Source organism: Erithacus rubecula (genome assembly GCF_903797595.1).
Source record: "Erithacus rubecula genome assembly, chromosome: Z".
NCBI classification, from domain to species: domain Eukaryota; kingdom Metazoa; phylum Chordata; class Aves; order Passeriformes; family Muscicapidae; genus Erithacus; species Erithacus rubecula.
In genome coordinates, this window is record NC_136661.1 from 5,065,297 (window position 1) to 5,085,799 (window position 20,503).

The 20,503-nt window shown below is 35.2% G+C and overlaps 1 protein-coding gene across 6 annotated transcripts in view; it reads left to right on the plus strand.

Annotated features, from left to right (window-relative positions):
- Positions 1–20,503, plus strand: part of PTPRD (protein tyrosine phosphatase receptor type D) — a 353,173-nt gene that overhangs the window by 183,043 nt on the left and 149,627 nt on the right. The window lies entirely within an intron of this gene.

Below are 20,503 nucleotides of genomic sequence, written 5' to 3' on the forward strand. Positions count from 1 at the left end.
AGTCATAACTGTTAATTCATAACAGAATTGCATTGCCAGGGGTCAAAGTTTTGTTTTCAGTTCTCTAAGCAGTTTTCTCATGTAAAACTCTTGAGTGTTCAGAATGAATTGAGTGATTCTTTGGCATTGCCATCCTCAATTCTTAGATTTTTCCCCATGATTTTTATGATGTTTGTTTCAGTTTATAAATGGTTGCTTTCTATTCCTGATTATGAAGGTACAGAGGCAGAGAGGTTCTGTTAGCACAGTTGCTCCTGTGGGGACTGGGGAACATGAAAAAGCTTCCTTGTGTTCAGCTGTGGGCCAGTTGGTCAGAGGAGCTGCTAGACCTGGATGTTCTTGGTGCTGGAGGCCATCTTACCACTTACTTCTGTTGTCTAGAGAATTTACACATACGTAATGCAGCAGTCATCTGCTGGTGAGACTGTGTCTGGTAAAAAGTAATTTAGATGTGTCTGTTTCAGTGCTAACTTGTATGGTAGTTGAAAGCCTTCCCATTGGTTTTCCATATTACCAATTTCCTACTGTAGGAAAAGACATAGTTGGTAAAAAAGTGGAAAACTTTAAGTTTTTTGGTTTTTTTTTCCTGTAGCTTACTGTCACGTTATGCTGGTAATAAAAATTACATAGTTCTTTATATTCTCAGTTGTTTTATAAGTATTCACATATAGGCCTTGATTCGTTATTATCTATGGAATGCTTAAAATTTGTGGTGTAACCTAAATTAATAATTATAATATTGCATTAATTCAGTGACCCTGCCATTTAATACTTCTTTTGGTCAATTTATGATTTAAAACAAAGAAAGCTAGGAAAAATAGTAATATACTGGCATGTACTACAGATAAAAGATGGTATGTTTTTTTCCTCTGGACCTTTTTTGGTTAGGACTGTTTATCACACACAAAGCAGTTTTTGAAAAATAAGGTATTCTGCAATTGCAGGAATTACTTTGAAAGGGTTATTATGCTTAACAATCTTTTTTTTTAAATAGAAATTGCATGAGGTCGTATTTTTAATAAAACAGGATTTTTTTATGTAAATGTTTTGGTATTTATTGTATGGATAAGCCACAGGAAATTCAGGGATGAATTTGGCAGGCGGCCTTCATCTCATTTGTTTTCTCTTTAAAGAGCAATACTACCTATGTGGTTACTTTTATTAAGCAGCTGTGAATGAGAGTAAAATTTTATCGTGCATGACTTATGTTCTTGAAGCCTCTTTTGGTAATGCACTATTGTTACTATTTACTTAAAAATCTTTGACATGTTTAGAGCATTATACATTGATTAACAGCATCTTTGTAAAACAGTATCAGGAATAATACACGTTCTTACATGGAGAAATAGAAACATACAGTTGCACAATGAATCAGTTGAAGATGCAGTGACTCAGTTCTCCTGAGGCCATAGGTTTTAAATCCATAAGGGACGAGTAAGACTATTTAGTCTGGCCTGCTGTATAATAGAGGTCACAGGATTTCCCTGAATTAGTTCCTACTTCATTATCTTATGCTTTTGAGTAAAAGTATCAGCTGAGTTTTGAATTTCCTTTGTAAAATGTCTAGTGTTGTTCCTGGGACTGTTCAGACTTCTTAGCTAAGACTTAGTCATGTATTTGTTTCAGTCAGGATTTTTACAAGCTTCAGAAGAAGCTGAGTTTCCACAGGAATATGGATCCACCTCCTTTATAGTTACATGGAGACAACATTTGAAGCCAATACTGGGTCATGAAAGAGTTGAAAAAATCTGTTTCAACTGTTCAGGTTACAAAAAATATGGTATCCTACATTGCTCAGTAACATCTCTTCATAATCTTCATTCACTACTTTCTAGGGCATCATTTACCTGTCCACTCACTATCAACTTCTATGTGCCACTTGTGCTATCAGTCCTTCTCTCTCCATGAGATCCCTCTCTGGGAATTCAAGCCAGGCTTCTGAAAGAGCACAGATCAACAAGAGACAAAAACACCCCTCACAGGTTTTACACACACTTGTTTCTTACACAACTGAATCTAGCCACTGAAATTGGCACTTTCACAGTGAAGGAAATCAGTAAAGTATTTTTCTGAGTGATGACTGGTGATGGATGCGCTGCATTTTATGCAAAGAAAATAAGTATGCATAGTACTCTTGTTTGTGTAGAATGAACTTAAAAAGAAATTGTTTAGTTTTTCCTTTTTTATCAGTGACAGTTTTGAAAGAAGAGGGAGAACCCCAAATTCACTTTTCTCTGCTACTTTAAAATTAAAATTAAAAAAAAATTATGTGTTGTAAAATATTTGGAATTCTGCCTGACACATTTTGATGTGAGTATGGTCCTAGTCAAAAAATATAAATGGAAAAAATAAGTGTCCAAGTGACTTGTCTCCTAGGTTTAAAACTTCAATGACAGTTTTTATTCTGCTTGAAGCTAACACACAAAGCCTAGCACATGCTGTATGGAAAACTTTAGGCTCATTAAATCCTTAGGGTCTAGTATTCAAAGTGGCTTTTTAAAGTGTTAGTGAGGCAAAGTTTTGTGGTATTTGCTAAGTGTAACAGGGATGTAAAAAAATACATTTAACATGAAGAAAATTATTTTAGGAGAAGTGAAACAATGACTATGGAGTGATAGAGGAAAAGTGAATACAGAAACAATTAGAGATGGCCAGCATTCATCTGTGTATAGCTAGAAATGTACACATGCATGGAAATTCTTTGTACTTCATGTGTAGAGTCTAAATTCTGATCTGGTATCTCCACTGGCAGACAGAACTTAAGGGATGTTTTTTGCATCGTCAGCCACACACACGACTGAATACAAAACCTCAGGCGTTCCTCTGAACTCACAAAAACTTGGTTTGCAGATGAAAAGACAATACAGGTGTGCTTAATCTGTAGTTGATATGAAGGCATCTAGTCTGTCTAAGAGACATTAATATAAAGAGTAATCTAGTCAGTCATCTTGCTTTCTTCAACAACTAGTAATATTCTTCATCTTATACTTTAACACCTTTCTTTCTGAACTTCATTCATGGCTGAGTGAAGTCTCTATTCTGTTTTGTTTTGTGGGAATATCATATTAATTAAGCAAAGCTGGCCTATTTATAAATAAATGCAATAATGAAAATCTTCCAGGAAATTGCAACTACAAATACTACACTACCAACTTACATGTAATTAATCTACCTCTTCCTTTGTTTGGTGTACTGAAATCTGTAAAGATTGTGTTTTGTATCACAAGTAGAGATTTTTGCCTAAGGGAAGAAAAAAATAATGTGAGGAAATAAGGCAGGTTTGAATATATTCTGAAGCACGTTATCTTTCCTATTGTGTAATTTCTGTTGCTGCCTTGTAAAGGAGAATGCTTTCACTGCTATTAAGAACATTCAAAATTCAGATAAAATAAATCATCTCAACAGAATCTCTTCTGAATGTATTCATCACTCTTCACTGATTGTTAGTAAAGTTAGAAAGCGCATCAGGTAATACATTACTGAGGTACAACCCTAAACTTCTAATGCAGACTTAAAAAGAACAAAACACCAAACCTGATAAAAAGTTCTAATCTTATTGACATTGAATTAAAGCAAATTCCTCACAAGATACAGAAAAACCTGTTAACAAAATGGAAGTGGGGAGCAGGTCAGCTTCAAAAGCTGATTGTAATTGCTGTTAATTTAGTAAAGGGGTGTAGCTATTGAACTGAATCGTGTGTACTTCTTTCTTCAGTCAAATTACTGTTTCTGACAGACAGGTGTCCACTTGACAGAAGCTGTGGTCTTGATGGAACGTGCCAAATCCAATTCTTGTTAGCTGTCTCTGCAAAGAGACAGATTATCAAATACACACACAATCTAAGCTGCCATCTCATCCACTGCTTTCTCAGAGCAGCACTGAAGACCCATTGACAGGGAAATGGAACAAAGCTCTCAGTATAGAGAACAGTGTGCAGAATGAAACATTCCTTTTAGGACATTAGTTTGATAATGGAGTCTTCTCCAATGACCTAAACAGCACTGCCAGTAACTTTTCAGTCTCCAGATGCTATGTTGAGGTGAAATGTATTGTCTCTCTTAAAAACTGTGAAATTAGGATGATGAGAGTTTGTCCACTGTTTATTGAACAAATCAGTGGCGAGACCTAAATGTAAGCAAGATTAAACAAGCAGCCTGGTCTGACCATTTCGTTTAAGGGATATTAATTTTTCATAAATCAGGTTGCTGATATGTACCTCACCAAATTAGTGTTTCTATATTACAAGCAATGGAGGGTATTGTTAACTCAGCCAAATCTACTCACTCATTCCTTATTGCAGTTTATTCCTTTGTTGCCTTACTTCCACCCAGAAAGGTAACATTCTCGAAAGATGTGACAAAATGGGTGTACTTCTTTGTGACATACAAATACCATAGTCTGATTCAAAACATACCTTCTAGCTAAGAGTATAAAATTAAATACAAAATGTACAAAAATTAAATACAACTGTAGTTGCATAGAAGTTGTATATGGTTAAATATGCCTGATACAAACAGCTGGAGCAGGTCAATTAAATTCAGAGGAATTTAGTCTGTGGTAGTTGCCAACTCTATTAAGGAAGAGCCTGGACTAACTAGCAGAAACTTTACTGCTCCTAAGTCATCAATGGTAAAGAGAACAGACACTGCTTTGCCTTAGAACCAAAATACTTGAAAGATTGTATGTTTTTTAGCTACAGTCACTTTATGCTATGCATTAAATCAAGAGAATTATTTCATAATTCATTTCATAGAAGTTTCTGGAGCCTCAGGTCTTTGCAAGACTTAATGTGATTTTGTTTGTGTGTGGCTAAAGACATTTTGAGGGGACTTCAGTTTGGTTCCCCTCTGTTAAATCATCACCGTGGGGCGACAGCAGTCAATTGACTGTCAGTTCACTGTCACCCACAGGGTTGCTATTATCTGTGTCAGCCACACATCACAGTGTTGCAATTTAACAGATTTTAAAGTTTGTGGTGCACTTTAGAGGGAAGGATTTAGAAATGCAGTAAGATGCTGAATAGCGTAAGCCTTCTGCCAAGCAAGTATTTTCATTTCAGATACGAAATAAATTTTATTCAATCCTGCCTGATACTTGCAACTGTCAGTTCCAGTAATAGTCCCTTTTAGTCCTGCATATGTTTTCGATTTTACCTGAAAAACCTGAATTTCTTTAAATGAATGACAGATACAGTAAGGGCAACAGAATGTTGAATCTGCAGTCTGCTGTTGAACAGCAGAAGTGATAGTTTTTATTTACTTCTAAAAGAGTACATGTAGGATTGTGAATATATGAATGGAAAGATTTTTCCATTGATGAGAACATAGGTCTTGTAAATTTAGAGCTTTGACACTTTATTGTAAATCATGCTACTAATTCACCATGTAATTACTCAGGAATCATAAAACTGCATTTTATTGGCATATTTTCTGTAAAGCAGATAGCATGTAGAGATTTACAAAATGTATTTTATCTAATTTCTTAATGCATAGTTCTTGTTTTTAAAAATTGGGGTTATATTTTCCTTTTTCCAGTTATTGGGAGTTTCACTGCCTGCTGTTTTTTTAAAAATGATGAATAGTGTCTTAGCAGCTTTTGTTGGGTTGATGTGGCCAGAAATGTGTATTCTGTCACCATCAGTTGAAGCTAGGTGGAGCACATACTGTCTGCTAATGGGCTATCTTTAAGACCAGGTGGGGTAGTCATCTTTATCTTTTCCACAACCCATCCTCCCTCCAGGAAGATATCATCTGTTAATGGGCCATTGAGTCCCACTGCATGACTTACAAAATTACATCATCCCACATCATCCAGCCAGAGGGAGGAGCCAAGCCTTTCCTACCTAGATAAAAACTGAGATTTTGGACAGCAAGATACTGTCTTTCCACTGGATTCCAGAGGAACTCCAGACCTTTCCACACCATCCCTGCACCTTCAAAGGAAAACTGCATCCTTCTACAGAAGCACTGCTTCAGCTGAACCACATCTGCCACTGCAGGAGGACTGCAGTCACTATTTAATGGAACTGCTACCAACACCCTGACTGACAGGGTGTCAGGTTGCATTCTGACTCTCTCAGTGTTTTGGGATTGTTCTTTGTAATACTGCATTTCTATTTTAATTTTTCTACTAAAGAACTGTTATTCCTAATTCCCATATCTTTGTCTGAGAGCCCCTTAATTTTGAAATTATGATAATAATTTGGGGGAAGGAGGTTTACATTCTCCATATCAAGGAGAAGCTTCTGCTTCAATCCAGGACACAAATTCATCTGCTGGATAGCTCAGGATGCACAGATCAACCTCATCAGGTCCTATGAACTTCTGCACACTCAGATTCCTAAGGTGGTCGTGAGCCTGATCTTCTCCTGAAGTGGACTCAGGGTCTTCATTCTCCTAGTCCCTTTCTCTTGGCCAGCATGGCTGGAGCACTTTCCATTGAGTACCATGGCACAGAAGTCATTCAGAATCTCAGCCTTCTCTTTGTAGCTAGGTCTCTTCTTTCCTTTTGGAGAGAGTCCACACAATCCCTGCTCTTCCTTTTCTTTTCAATGTGTCTATAGAAGTCCTTCCTGTTGTCTTTGATATCTGTGGCCAGACTCAATTCTAAATGGGCCTTGGCTTTCCTAACCTAATCCCCGGCTTCCCACACAATTTTCCAGTATTCCTCTGAAGCCATCTCTCTTCATTTCCACTTCATAAAAACTTCATTTCTTGATCTGACTTTGCTTGGCAGCTTCTTATTCATTCATGGAGGCTTCCTGGTATTTTTATTCAATTTCCTTCTTATCAGGATGCATATCTTCTGAGCTTGGAGCATGTGATCCTTGATTATCAGCCAGCATTCTTGTCCCCCTCTGCCCTCTAGGACTCTGTCTCATGGGACTCTACCTCCCTCTCATGTCCCTAGCTGTTTTTTCCTAAAAAGCCTTAAGCCTTCCATTCCATTGCTCCAGTCATAGGAGCCCATCCCACCATATGACAGGTTAGCTTTTTGAGTAAGGAGGAAGGGGAAACTTGTATAAGAACTTCCAGGAAACGGCAATTCAAGAACTAAATGGGATGGTGATAACAGGCAGACCTATATTACAGATGAGTTGTTTTATAATCTGACTTCAAAACAGCCAGTTTTATTTATTTATTTATTTTTGATAATTTTTTATTTATCAAAATTCCTGTTAATGAGAATTCAGTGTCAGTTTTCTGATTCATCTTTCCATCATAATATGCACCTTCTATTTTAGAATTAAACCTCAATCAAACTCTTTGGTTAAACAGCCCCTTCATAATGCTACTCTAAAAAGATATATCACTGTTTAATTATTCTAAAGCAAATTAAATAGAAGCAAAAGAGTCAACAGATTGCTTAATAGAGTTATTAGACAATGAAAATGCAGCAACATTCCTTGTCTAACCTTTCCTTTTACAATTCCCCTGTCATAAGAGCTGTGAAGTTGTAGCAAAGCACGTCAGCCAAAACAGAATTGAGTTTGTTGCTAGTTAAAGATGCTTATGCACTCAGTATTCATTAATTTGAAAAATGTGGTAGGAATCATGATAGAAAACACAGGGGATATGCTTCACTGAGATTCAGGCTGGGTAGGTATGAGGAAGTACAGAATATGTGTGGGATCATAGACCAAGAATAGCAATAATATCACAAGGCAAAAAACAAATAGCAAGTTAAAATGGATCATTGAGAAGAACCCTAAATTAAGCAGATTATTGACCTAGTTGATGTTTCTCATTGCCAGTGGGCTTTTTTTATTATGTGTGATCATGAACATTTTCAAATCTATACATGAAAGAGTATTTTCTTTCAAAATTAAAGTCCACTACATTTGATTATGTTTGCAGAGCATCAAAAATATAATCTAATTGAAATTCAATCTTCTGATCTCCAAGGATGCTTCTCAGAACAAATAGACAAGATATTATTGTGATATAATTCTCCTTTTAATAAAAATATTCTGCATCTCACCCTGCTGAAAAGCAAGGCTTCTTGGCTTAACAGCCAAAACCAGCAATATTTATGTTATTTTTTCTAAGACAAGATATGAAACACTATTACACTATTGAAGGCAAATGTTGATGATTTTTATTTTCTTGCTTTGAATGCCATTGTTCAATAGATAATTGTGGTTTATTTAATCATTCATAGCAAAAACAAATGAAAGAATAAAATGACAGATACATTTTGGGTTTTTATGACCTGATGCTTGATCACTGATGGCTTTATTTTCCTGATTGTTACTGTTATTTTTCTTTTCTTTCTTTTATTTCTGTAATCTCAGTCTTAGAGTACTGTAGCAATCTAATTTCTGTGCCTACATTTTGCAAGATCACGATACTCACAGTTACAGTGCTCTTCTCTTGTCCTGCTATGACTGACAGCCCAGAAATAGCCATTTAAAATGTGTCAGATTCTTATCTCTCTGTTTGAAAGGTAAAGTTAAACGGTTTTTCTAGCAGTCTGCATAAAGTCTTGAATTTTAGCAAATCAGCTGGTTTGGCTGTTGTACCAGCCTTGTCTCTGCAGAAGTACATCATTTTATCTTTGGACACTAATGGTTTACTGAAAACTGTTGCAGCTGTTGATTTACTTTGGGGCATATGATAGCTCGAAGTAATTTATTTACCAAAATAGAACTATTCTCACTGGCCATGCTCTTATCATATATTAAGTAATTATTTTGCATTTGCTCCACTGTGGAACGAATGAAAATATTCCATTGTCACAAACAGCACTCAGTTTTTTGGTGGGTTTTTTTTGTTTGTTTTTTTGGTGTTTTTTTTGTTGTTTTTTTTTTTTTTTTGTAAGAATAGAACAGCAGATTCTCTGTAGAGAATAGTACAGTCTCATCAACTTTAATATATTTATCTAATCTTCCAATCAAGAAATACTGTATTTGTATTACAATAGCTTTCTATGTGTCCAATCAAAATTGAAGCACCATTGTGCTGGATGCTCTACAAGTCTATGTGGTGATACTGTTCTTGCCACAAAGCCTTAACAGTGGAATAGATAGAAGCTGCTAGAGAAAATGCAGCTATTAATCTCGATATGAAACACTCACTGCATATAAACATCCAGTTTCAGGCCCAGAAAGCATTATATGACATCAGAATTGGAATCAACTTGTCCTGACCACTGAGTGGCTCACATTGTTATGTGCTGTTTTAAGTACTCATTAACACAATGCAAAAGTAATTATTTAAATGAAAGCAAATCCCCAGACTAAAAAAATGAATTAATGAGTCCCTTTCAAAGGATGATTTAAAAGAAGATTTTGGGGGTGAGGAGGGGAAAGTTGGTGTCAGCTACAGATGTATTAAGAGTGTGCATTTTTTGACTCAAAATCACAGAATGTCCTGAAACATCAAAATGTAAATTTAGGACCTGTTTATGCAGATCAATCACATTTATCATCTCCAAGGGTAGAAAATTCCTGAATCTACTTAGGCATCTGCAGTTTGACAATTTATCATTTATTGCCCATATTTAAGTCTTTCTTATATGTGGTTCTACATATAAGTAAGTAAATGCTGGTTATGTTGTACTTTATATATATATACACACACACTTTCCCTGGAATTAAATTAGACTTGGTAAGAAGACTGTGTTTCCTCACTTAAGGTACTTTTTGATATTGCTTATGACTGACTAAAAGACTCTGTTACCCCATATCTGCCCTACCTTTGTGCTCTTCCTCCTTCTCCTGAACCACTGTTTATTTACAACTGCTTTCTAAAAAAGCTCCAACATTAATCCTCCAAGCTTGCGCAACGAATTATTTCACTCAGGTGTTTCCTGAATTTTTTTGTTATTTTCTGAACTCTGTTTACCTTTTCAGCATCTTTCAATAAAAAAGAGATTTGATTTTCTATTCCTCAAGCAATAGAGAAAGCAAATACACTCTGTGACCTGATGATATTCTGTTTAGCTGAAAAATCTACCACTCCTTTTCTTTTGTTATGAAAGTCCACTATAAACTTTTATTTTATTTCCTCACCATTATTATAACATACACAATAATCCATGTTAAGACTTTGGTGTATTTTTTGTAATGTAGCTTCTCATAGAAAAAATGAGAAAACAGATCTGTCCTGACAGATTTTTTTCAGGTCACCCATGGTTATGGAGGAACCCTGCTGTATTCCTTCTGTGTATTTTCCGAACAGCTGCCATTTTATTTTCTCCTTTTCAGAAGCAAGAGACAGAAAATATCTTTTACCTCCTAAACAAAAAATGCAAAGTAATTTAAAATCTCTTATATGAAAATATGTAATGAAGTATATGATCACCTTGTGGTAAGGTGAAGTGCCTTTAAGTATATTGGTTGTTAATATCAAAGTATTTTATTTTCGTTATTACTGACAAAACATTCTAATTTTATCCTGAGTAGATCCTAAGTTTAAAATTAGAGTAAACTCTAATTTTGTAGTAGACTCTTTATAGTAGGATCCCTGCTTTCTGTATTGTACCTATCAGTGTAGCCACTGATTCAGGACTGAATTTGAATGTCTCACAGTCTCTTAAAATAGCTGATTGTAGAATGTGATACACAGTTAGCTTTCATAGCATTTTCAAAGTTAAAAATCAGGATCACTGTTGTGAGTAGTGATATCAGTTTGAACCATACTAAGGATAAAATCAGAATGTGAATTTAATCAGAATCACTGTGTTCCCCTGTATGATTAAATTGAAGCACAAAGTCTGCTAAAGAATCTGCTGAGGATGAGTAATACTGATAATTAAAGATGAAGAGATGTTCTATTGAAGATATAATCAAAGAGGTTAAGTGTGTTGATCTAGACACTGCGCAGACATTGTAATAAATGTCTTCAGTTTTGGAATAATGTGTTGTTAGAAAACTGGAAGCATGTTACCAATTAATTATTCTGTGCCTGGGATAATATATAAAGGGAAAGAAAACTATAACACTGGCCTGTTTTATTTATTATAAATATATGATTATGTTTGTTTGCTGTTTTCTTTTGTTCAAAATTGCAGTCCTCAACAACATTCAATTATTTTCTAAATTAATGAAAACTTTGGATTATTTTTGTTTTCAGAGAGATGAGAAGCTCCATAGAGGCTTTAGGCTCGAAGATGTTTTATTATAGATGTTTTTATTATAAGATGTTTTATGACCCTTAAAAGCCTTACAATTCAGTTCAGAGTTTTCTACTGAAATTCCTTCAAAAGCAAAAATTAAGTATTACTGGAAAATTAAGGCATATATTGAACTTAACCAAAGGTTGGAGCTATTTAAGGAACTTGGAAAGTTAATCTTGGGTAGTTCCCCTCCTTCCCCAGCAGAGATGTCTTTTCTACACCCATCAGGAAGCAAAATATTGATATTTTAGCCAGACCACAAGACATATGTGCTTCTTTTGAGCAACATGTCTTTTGAGCAACAAGCATAAGCACAGTGAAATTATATTGCCTTTGACTAAGTGGATGTAGGGCTACCTCTGTAAATCTGTATGCCAGAGGGTTTATGGTAAATTTGGCAACATGAGTTACTGAAGCACATTTTCTAACATCTCTGAGAATGGGTAATTTATTTCCACACTGGTGGAGTGATGCTCAGTTGAGTGAATCATCCAGAGCAGGTGAACAATGTGGGTACCAATATCTCAAGAGTTACCAAACACTGAGAAAGAGTTAGGGAGAAGTTCAAGGGTTCTCATTTTCCAGTTGCATTACCTTTATTGGTCAGGGTCTTGGGACACTTCTGTCATGGATATTTTGAAGGAGAATATTCTTGAGAAATACTGGGTGGTGATTTGAGTGACAACCCTGGGCAGAACAGATTTATTCCATGTATGTGAGTAATAATTACACAGAGAACATGGAACCATGTTTTTGTGAAAGACCAGCTGGCTGTGGAAATGAACCATAGAGCTGTTTGCTAGATTCTAGGAGCATTGCATAGTGCACAAACTGTCTTTTGCTACAAATTCAGATTGTGTTGCTGAATTGTGCCCACTGTTTTTAAACTTATATAAGGGTATGATTCATTATTGGTCATTTTCCTATTAGAATAGTATTTTCTTATGGATATTGGACTTTAAAACAGTCCCATAGAAATCTACAGAACTTCTAAAGATGCTGCTTAGAAATACAGAAGCAGTTGTCCTTGTCTGAGATCCATGTTGGTGAGAAGATCAAATTATATTATACAATCCGAATATTGTTTCCCAAATCCAGCTCCCTCAGTGACTTGTTCCTTACTTGTGTCACAATAGCAGAGCACGTGTGAAGCTGATACATACTTAAGTTTGAGTGTCCTGGCTGTGTACCTCATAAAGAAGCCTCTTCTTTCTAATATATATATGTATATGTATATCCAATACAAAATGTATGATCAGTCCTTCCAGTTTTCTTCACTAAAACATAGAAGTGAAATATTGACTCCGAATGCTCATTATGCATAGCCTCAAATGCTCTGCGTTTCAAAGACAGAATTTATAGTTTCTACAGTTTTTTGGAAATCTCTGATTCAGTTTTAAGAATAACCTGTTTCTCTCTGGAAATTATAAGGGAAAGAGTTAGCCATTAGCCAAAATGAATTACTATAATTTCAAAAGTATTTACTAAGGCCTCTGTAGACTCCTCTATAGGAATTTAGAGTATTGTATGCTTTTCTTTATTCTAGTCATCTGTAGGTTTCAAGTTCACAAGCTGAAATCCGTGCCTAGATGTATCCAGGCGTTTCTATATATATTTGTAAAATATTTTGCATTTCCCACAAGATTTGATGCTCATTTGAGTGAACATGAAGTAAAAAATAATTCTAGAAATGGTGGAATAGGATTTAAGGAAATTTTTCATTCCTGTAACTCAATCTTAATGAAGAAATTTAATGAACAAAGTTGTTCGTTAATAATCCCTGAAATAAAATGTGACTGCTTGGCACTTAGTAGTTTCAAAATAAAAAAGAAATATAAACCACCTCTTGCTCTTAATATTCTAGTATGAGCTAGAATTTTCTTTTAAGTGAAAAAAAAACCCAGAATAAAATATGGAGTTAGTTAATCTGAAAAGCTTGAAATGACTGTTAATATCTATGGAGTGATTATAGCATTCACTGCTCAGAAAGAAACTGAGGCTTGTTTTTCAGTTTTTAAGTACCACATATGTCTTCATCACATTTAAATTTTGGAATTTGCATGCAGATGTGATCATTATGCTGTTTTGAGTCTGAGCGCAAGTATCTCACATGCATAGTCATATTGCAGATGTTACATCTCTATCATTTCTTCTTTCAGAATTGCATGCTAAAATTCTTCTGGGAGTTTTACCCAAAGTCTTTTACCCTGTATATTGCAGAAGGCTGGCATACTCCCATCAAATTTTGAGTGAACTTAGCTGTCCCTTTCGGTATGAAAAGCATTTTATGAAAGGCAAAAAGCAGTGAGTCATCATAATGTTTTCTGTACATATATCTTGCAAAGCAGTACTCACTCAAACATCTCTTAAAACAGCTTCAGAGGTGGGAGTTGCATTGTAAATGGTAGGCTAAGAATTGATTGTTACCACCAAATCTTATTTACTGGTCCTCTAATACTCAGTGCAGCAAGTTGAATGTCCTATGTGGCAGGATAAAAAAATACCAGAGCTGGGACTGCTGTCATATTGGAGATAAAGCAATCCATCCACACCATAACTTCATAACCTGCAATAAAATCTTCCTAAATTTTAATTTTCTCTGGTGTTAGCCACATGCTGACTTCAGGCTCTTCATGGGAGCACTCTGGCTTAGAGTGTGTGCCAGCAGTGTGTAGTGAATGTGCTACAGATGTGCTGCACTGGTGCTGTTTGCACCAGCTCTGCCTTACTGACACCATGGCTCTGGGCAATTAACCAAAGCTGAGAGCACCAGCAATATTAAGTGAACTTAACAACAGGAGGGAAACAAGGAGTTAATTTTTCAGCTAAAATGAAAGGAGTGCTATAAATTCTTATCTTTGCTTTTGGGAGATTGATGATTAGTTACAACTCTCTAGGGAGGCGGTTTTGAAGAGAAGACTAAACACTAGCTGAAAGACTCCTCTGCTGAAAGAAAATTGGGGGGAAAGGAAAAAAGGTTTTAAAAGGTACTTGTGTCTAGAGTAAAAATAATAGGTATATCAAAGCTTAAAGCTCAATAAGTGTCTTCTGAGAATTCATCTCTGTAGTCTTAAGGAAATAAACATAGTTAAACTACTAGTAGAGAAAAATGCAGAAAGGCAAACCAGAACCTTACTAGAACAGCATAAATTTATATGCAGATGGAATAACAGAAATAACTTGGAATACTAAAGATACAGTAAAATAAAATCAATATAAAATGGATGTCTGTTCAACACTGTTAATAATGCTAATAAAGGCGCTGTTTGATTTCCAGATCATTCTGTGGGATATTTGTCCTGGTTTTGCCATCAAGACGTGCTAAATATGAATTCTGGGTTTTATAACACCAATTCTTTTTCTTCCTTCTTCTCTTGTTAATTATTATTATGTAGACATGGAGACAATAGAAAACATACATGCTTTATTGTAATAACTATTAAACAAACATCTCATGCTGCCTGAGAATGTAGTTGTTCCCTTACTTCCCTACAACCTCCAGCTGTGAGGTTTCAGTCTTACAACCTCTAAATAGTAGGGCTATCAACATGTAGCTGCTAGAACAAGCAGTAGTGGTAATTGGTAATTTTACCATTTAGCTAATACTCAGTACTTTTGCACAAAAAGCTCAGTAATGTTTACCTCAGCATCCTATTGTGAGCTAAAACATAGTTCTTAGCCTTGAAAGGTGATAAAATCCCATGGAGCTTAGTCAATTATTGCACGTGTGTATGCTAGTTCACCTGCATTGCCAAAATCACAACTTGGAATTTCTTTTTGCTCTTTTATCTTAGTTTTGTGGTAACTAATTTTTATTGTTGCTTACATAAAAAAGACTGTCAGTTCACACCCTGAAAGGTTTGATAGCTAGTGGTAAGAAGAAATGCTAAGTGGCTTCCTTCTTCTTTCCATGGTATAAGAAAATAATAATTTATTTCTCTGAGATGCTGTGTTTGCTTATCATAAGATCTATTCCTAATATCATAGTAAAATGAAGTGCTCTTGATGATGCATGTCTAAATTTTCATTTTACTCTGCATAAAATCTAAATAGTGCTTTATGAATCTCAGGCAGACAAGTGATGTGCATGGAAGTTGACTTCACTTACAGAGAAGGAGAATGTAATATTTGCCCTGTGTGTGGGAAAATTGGTAAATGATCTGGTTTGCTTTGGAGTAGGAAGAAAACACGAGATGCAATAACTTATGAAATGAAACGGCAATGAATTTAGAAAATGTGACAGTTGTTTTGGCAATATGCTGAAGTGTGTAAATAGTTCCATTACAGTCAGTTTTCTCAATGAGACTACTCAGTATCTTTAAGTTAGACAAATTATGTAATGAAAAACTTTTAAAGCCATTGGAAGGCAATCAAGAAATAATTTTCTGTATATTATTATTTTGAATAGAATACCTAGATTTAGGAAATATGGAGGATTTTTTCCATAATTTATACTATTATATGATGTTGAAAATGGATTCTGAATTATGTTTGTCAATGTGCAGGGGCTTGAATATTACTAAATACTGTAGAAAATGTGAAATTAATTATGAAATTTTTAGAAATCTAGTCTAATTTCATGGAGCTATAAAGATCAAACTGTACCCATTTTTTAGTATAATGGATAAGTCTGCTTTCTGAAATACTTTGCAGATTCATGTTACATAAATAATAACCTATTTAATTTTTTTTAAAATCATAGTTGGGAAGAACTGTCACCCTGTAGTGAAAAATGTAGGAAAGAAGAAGTTCTCAGAAACGTTCTATATCTCTCTGACATACTCAGTAGATATCACATAATTTATGCTGTTCTTGTATATACATCAGTTAATTTAACCTTAATGTTTTCATTCATACTACATTACATGATGTATAATGGATATAAACTTCTCAGAATCATTAGCAAAATAGCCCCCAAAATTGCAGGTGGTATATCCTAACTTGTTAGGTAGTTTCTGATGTGCTATATTAAGTTTGAAGCAGGATGCAATAACGTAGTTGGTTACATTTTGGGTTTTTGTGTAGAATAAGATATTTTCTAAGGAATTTTTTATCTCCTTTTTTGTAATAAAATACTTTGTCCAAGTGTAAGCACAATGTAAGAATGCTATGTGTGGTAGTCATTAAGTTTTTTAAATTTTTATTTATGAAAAAGTGTTTGAGTTAAGCTTCTTTACAACTGATAGAAACATTTAAATATTTAGATGTCAGTTTTTGGAGGCTTCATCAGGACACTATCTTGTAAAAACATAGGTTTGTTTCTCTTTTGTATAATTGTGTAATAGAAGCTCACATAGTCTTGCTTCCTGTCTGAGCTGCAAAGCATGATAAGCAACAGACATGGGGATTTGTGAAGTAGTTGCTGATAATTTCCAAGATCTTTCCTACTTTTCAGTGCAGAGGGAGATTTTCAGTGTATTCAGGCAAGAACTTTGTCATGTTTCTGCAGTTGTCATCTCCATGATGCTGACTTTTGTGGAAAGCCAGTTGCTAAATGGCAGAGTTGGATAATTAGAAAATGATGGCTTAACTTATAATAGAGAAGCATAAACATTTTAGGACCAAAATAAAAGAGATTATTTTTTTTCTCAAAGTTCTTGCTCGTGGTCATTGAAGTTGTTACTGGGTGTTTAAAGGACAGTAAAATGTCCTTTAGGGTTGGGCTTTGAAGATGAAAGTGTTTCTGGACATATACTTGCAATAGGTCATGAAGACTTAAATGCATCATATTAAAGGTTAAAAATCAGAAAGGATGAATATCTGGATGCATCAGAATAAATAGTTTAGACAGAACTTTTCCAGAAGCACTGTATGTAAAGAAAGAACACATACACACAAAGCTACCCATATATTGGCAAAGTGTTTTCCTTTTTGCCAAAGGAGCTGGAAGTTACAGAAGAGGCAAGAAACAACTAACCCTTCTTTTTAGAACCCTTCTTATATTTCATTTAATGGAAAGCTTATATTGTATCATTTAAAGTAATACATACTGAAATACTCAAAGTAGAATTCCAGGTTGAAATAAAAGCAGAAAGTTTTTTAGACACACAAATTTGTTTTTAAGTCTTCTTCAGGTACAAAAAATTATTGGAATACTGAAATACTTTTGTGTGGTCTGATTTTTTTTTTTTTTTGCTATGTATTTGTTTAGTGGTAGAAATTATTTCTCAATTATTGTAACATCTGACCTGTTCCCAATTGTTTCTAAAGAGTGCATATAAAAATCTTTGTGCCTACCTTTCCAGCCTAAAGGAAAAATAGTTCAATCTCTTTTCTCTAACAGAAATGAGTTTTGTATTGTTGTAAAATGGATGACAGATGTTACTTCTAATAAATCCAAAGAGAAACAGTTCTATTATTGAAAGCATATATAACCCTGGCCCTCTCAGTCAATTGCTTGCATTACTTCTGAAGTGCATGGTCTTCCACTGAGTTTTAAAACATCACTGGACACATTCACATCTTCTGTTTTCAAGCATTCTGTTTTCTTCATTTGTACCTTTTTAATGCAATTTGTCAGATGTTAAGTCTGTTGACAGAGTTGATGTGGAGGTTTTTTTTGTGATTACACTGGTTTTGATGTACTTGACATATACAATGCTATGCTAAGCTTTCTCTGTCACACACTGTCTGCTCAAAGGCAGGAACTTGCTCTCCACAGCTGCTTGACTTCATTAACTGTTCTTCCCGGAACAGTTTGTGATGAATTTGCAAGTGACTGACATAACATGAAACTTTATTCAGCTCTTTCTCTGTTCCTCTTCCCCTACCGCCCCCACCCTGCTTGACTCTCAGCCCTTCTGGCAATCACACTAGACTATTCAGACACTATCCCAGCTTCTTTTGGGTCCATGGCTTCCAGCTGTGCCAAACAGCTGCTCTTTTTTATGGACACACCAGTGAGGTCTTCCACCGGAACTGAAGCATCACTTCACTGGTTTTTGTTAACTAATTATAATTTTCATTTGCAGAAATTTCTTCTACAAAACATTAGAACAAATCAAAGCAAAGCCAACTAGAAACAACCAAGGCTCATAATTTAAGAAAATCAAAAATTATTGATAATCTTTGATTAGATGGATAGAAGTTGGTGAGAAAATTAAGCAGAAACTGTGAAACCAAAAAGCTTGCCTATACTATACTTAAAATCAGTTTAATATTTCCTATGCACAAATATTGTGGACCACATTTTTTTGTAATTTAAATGTATTCACTCAGACTCTAGACTAACAAATCTCAATTTACATTGCCCATTATGGATTTTGAATTCATTACCTTTTTTAGAGATAGCACTGAATTTTGTAATTACTTAAAATAATGAAGAAGTAGTTAAAATAATTATGATTTGCTTAGAGGTGTGAACCTCTCAGCATATAAGGGAGATTTTTAAAAAAGAATTTTTAACATCCTATGTTCATATGCCCAGCCAAGATCTTATTTCAAATTACTGACAATATAAATTGTGGTGGAATTAGACAAGTAAGTTGTTGCAAGAATTATACCAAAACTGAGTAAATCTGGTATTGTTCTATGTTCAACATCTTATGAATGAATTCCCACATCACTTCTCATTTGCAGTTCCATGAGAAATATTGGCTGTTGTTGCTAGACAAATGTGAAAGTGACATGTGTAAAGTAATCTCTTTCCTTCAGTTTTCCAGAGAGCCTGCTTGAGTATGCTCCATTCAGCACACAATGCTGCTTTCAAGGCCATGTGGATATTGTTGTGAAGAATGTGTTGGAGGAGCACAGGACAGAGCAAGCTCCCAGCAGATGGGAGCGGGCTCTGCCTGGCGTCACCTCTCCTTGCCGTGCTTCAGAGCGTGCTGGGGTGTCAGGCATTTTCTTCCACACAGTAACCACAGACATTATCAGACGTTATTCATTATATGAATGTGAAGCACGTTCAATCACAGGCTATTCCTACTTACTTCATCTTAGGGCAGCAGCAAAATGTCAGGTGGGACTCAAATTCACAGACCACAGTTCTAAACATTAGGTTTGGATGACAAAGTGGACCTTTGATGTCATGAATCTTCGAGATGAAAACCTTGAAATGTTGACTGCCTTAGCTATGTGCATACTATAAAGTATTAATGTGAAGTTCTGTTTGACTCCATGCTCATTAGAGGTTTTTTATTAGCAGTGGATATTCAGTTTGCCAGAGGCCCATGAAAAGCTGGATTTTATGCAGTGTCCTCTGCTAGAGAGAAAGCCCCTCTGCATCTTCTAAAACAGAAGTCAACAGTGTTTCCCCCTGTAGCATCCTTGTCTGCACAAAAAAACTTATTGTTAGTGGTGAAACTGACCCCAAACGAAAAAGCAATTCATATCTACCCCCTTCTCTTCTTTTCCTATACCTGGTCTTCTCTGCTAACAGACCCCTGTTAGAAGATAGGCATCTTCTCCATACCTGTGAAATGTTGCCAAAAGTAGTGTTACACATAAGTGGTGAGAGGGATTCCTCCCTCATATTCAGGCATATGAAGAGTGAAATCCAGGGCACACAAACTCCTTGCATAGCCAAGCAATCAGAGAAGAACTTCCCCATCTCTTTATAAAGGAACTATTTTCTTCCTTCTGTTAAAGGTTCATACAGCTTTAAAGATGCCATGTGTTTTAACTTCTGCCAGTGCTTTGGATTCTGTCTTTTGCTTATTTATATTAGAAGTACATGATACAAGGCATTGTTTTGTGTCTTAGCATCTTCCAGAATTTTCTTAATTGATAGATCTGTGTTTGTAGTGGTGGAAAGATTTAAAATAAAACAAGCAAAGAAAACATAAAAATGGGAAGCTACTGAGTTTATTCCTTTTTACTAGCAATCTGTAATCATGCAAGCATTATGAATGTTCTCAGCATGCTCTTCAGACCAATGAAGATGAATGCTGCATTGGATGTACGGTTCATATTTTGTGTGAGTAACATTATTACAACTCTGAATAATACTGAATTTCAAGGGATATCTTCTTTGACTGCATTTTTACAAAGTTTATTTTCTGTTCTGACAACATACCTCTTTTTTTCTCCATCTCTTCAGCAATAATAGGACTTGTGTTGGGTTTTTTGTACTTACGTTTGCTGTTCATAGAAACGATGCAGTAACATTCAAATTGTTACATGTGTACAGGTGCATTGTTGTGCTGGGCACCAGAAAAGCAGTTGAAATGCGTAGACACGACTTACTGTTTAATTCACTGCACTAGAAGTGCTTTGTACATCCTGAAGGAAATATCTTTTATTAAAACTCAAGGGATACAATTCCATAACCCTTATTCTTCACTTCTTCCTTTTAGAGAGCTAAACAGTATGGTTTTTGGAGCATCTTTCTAACCACTCACTGAAGTGAAAATATCCCGTTTCTGAAATGTATGAGTTTGATTC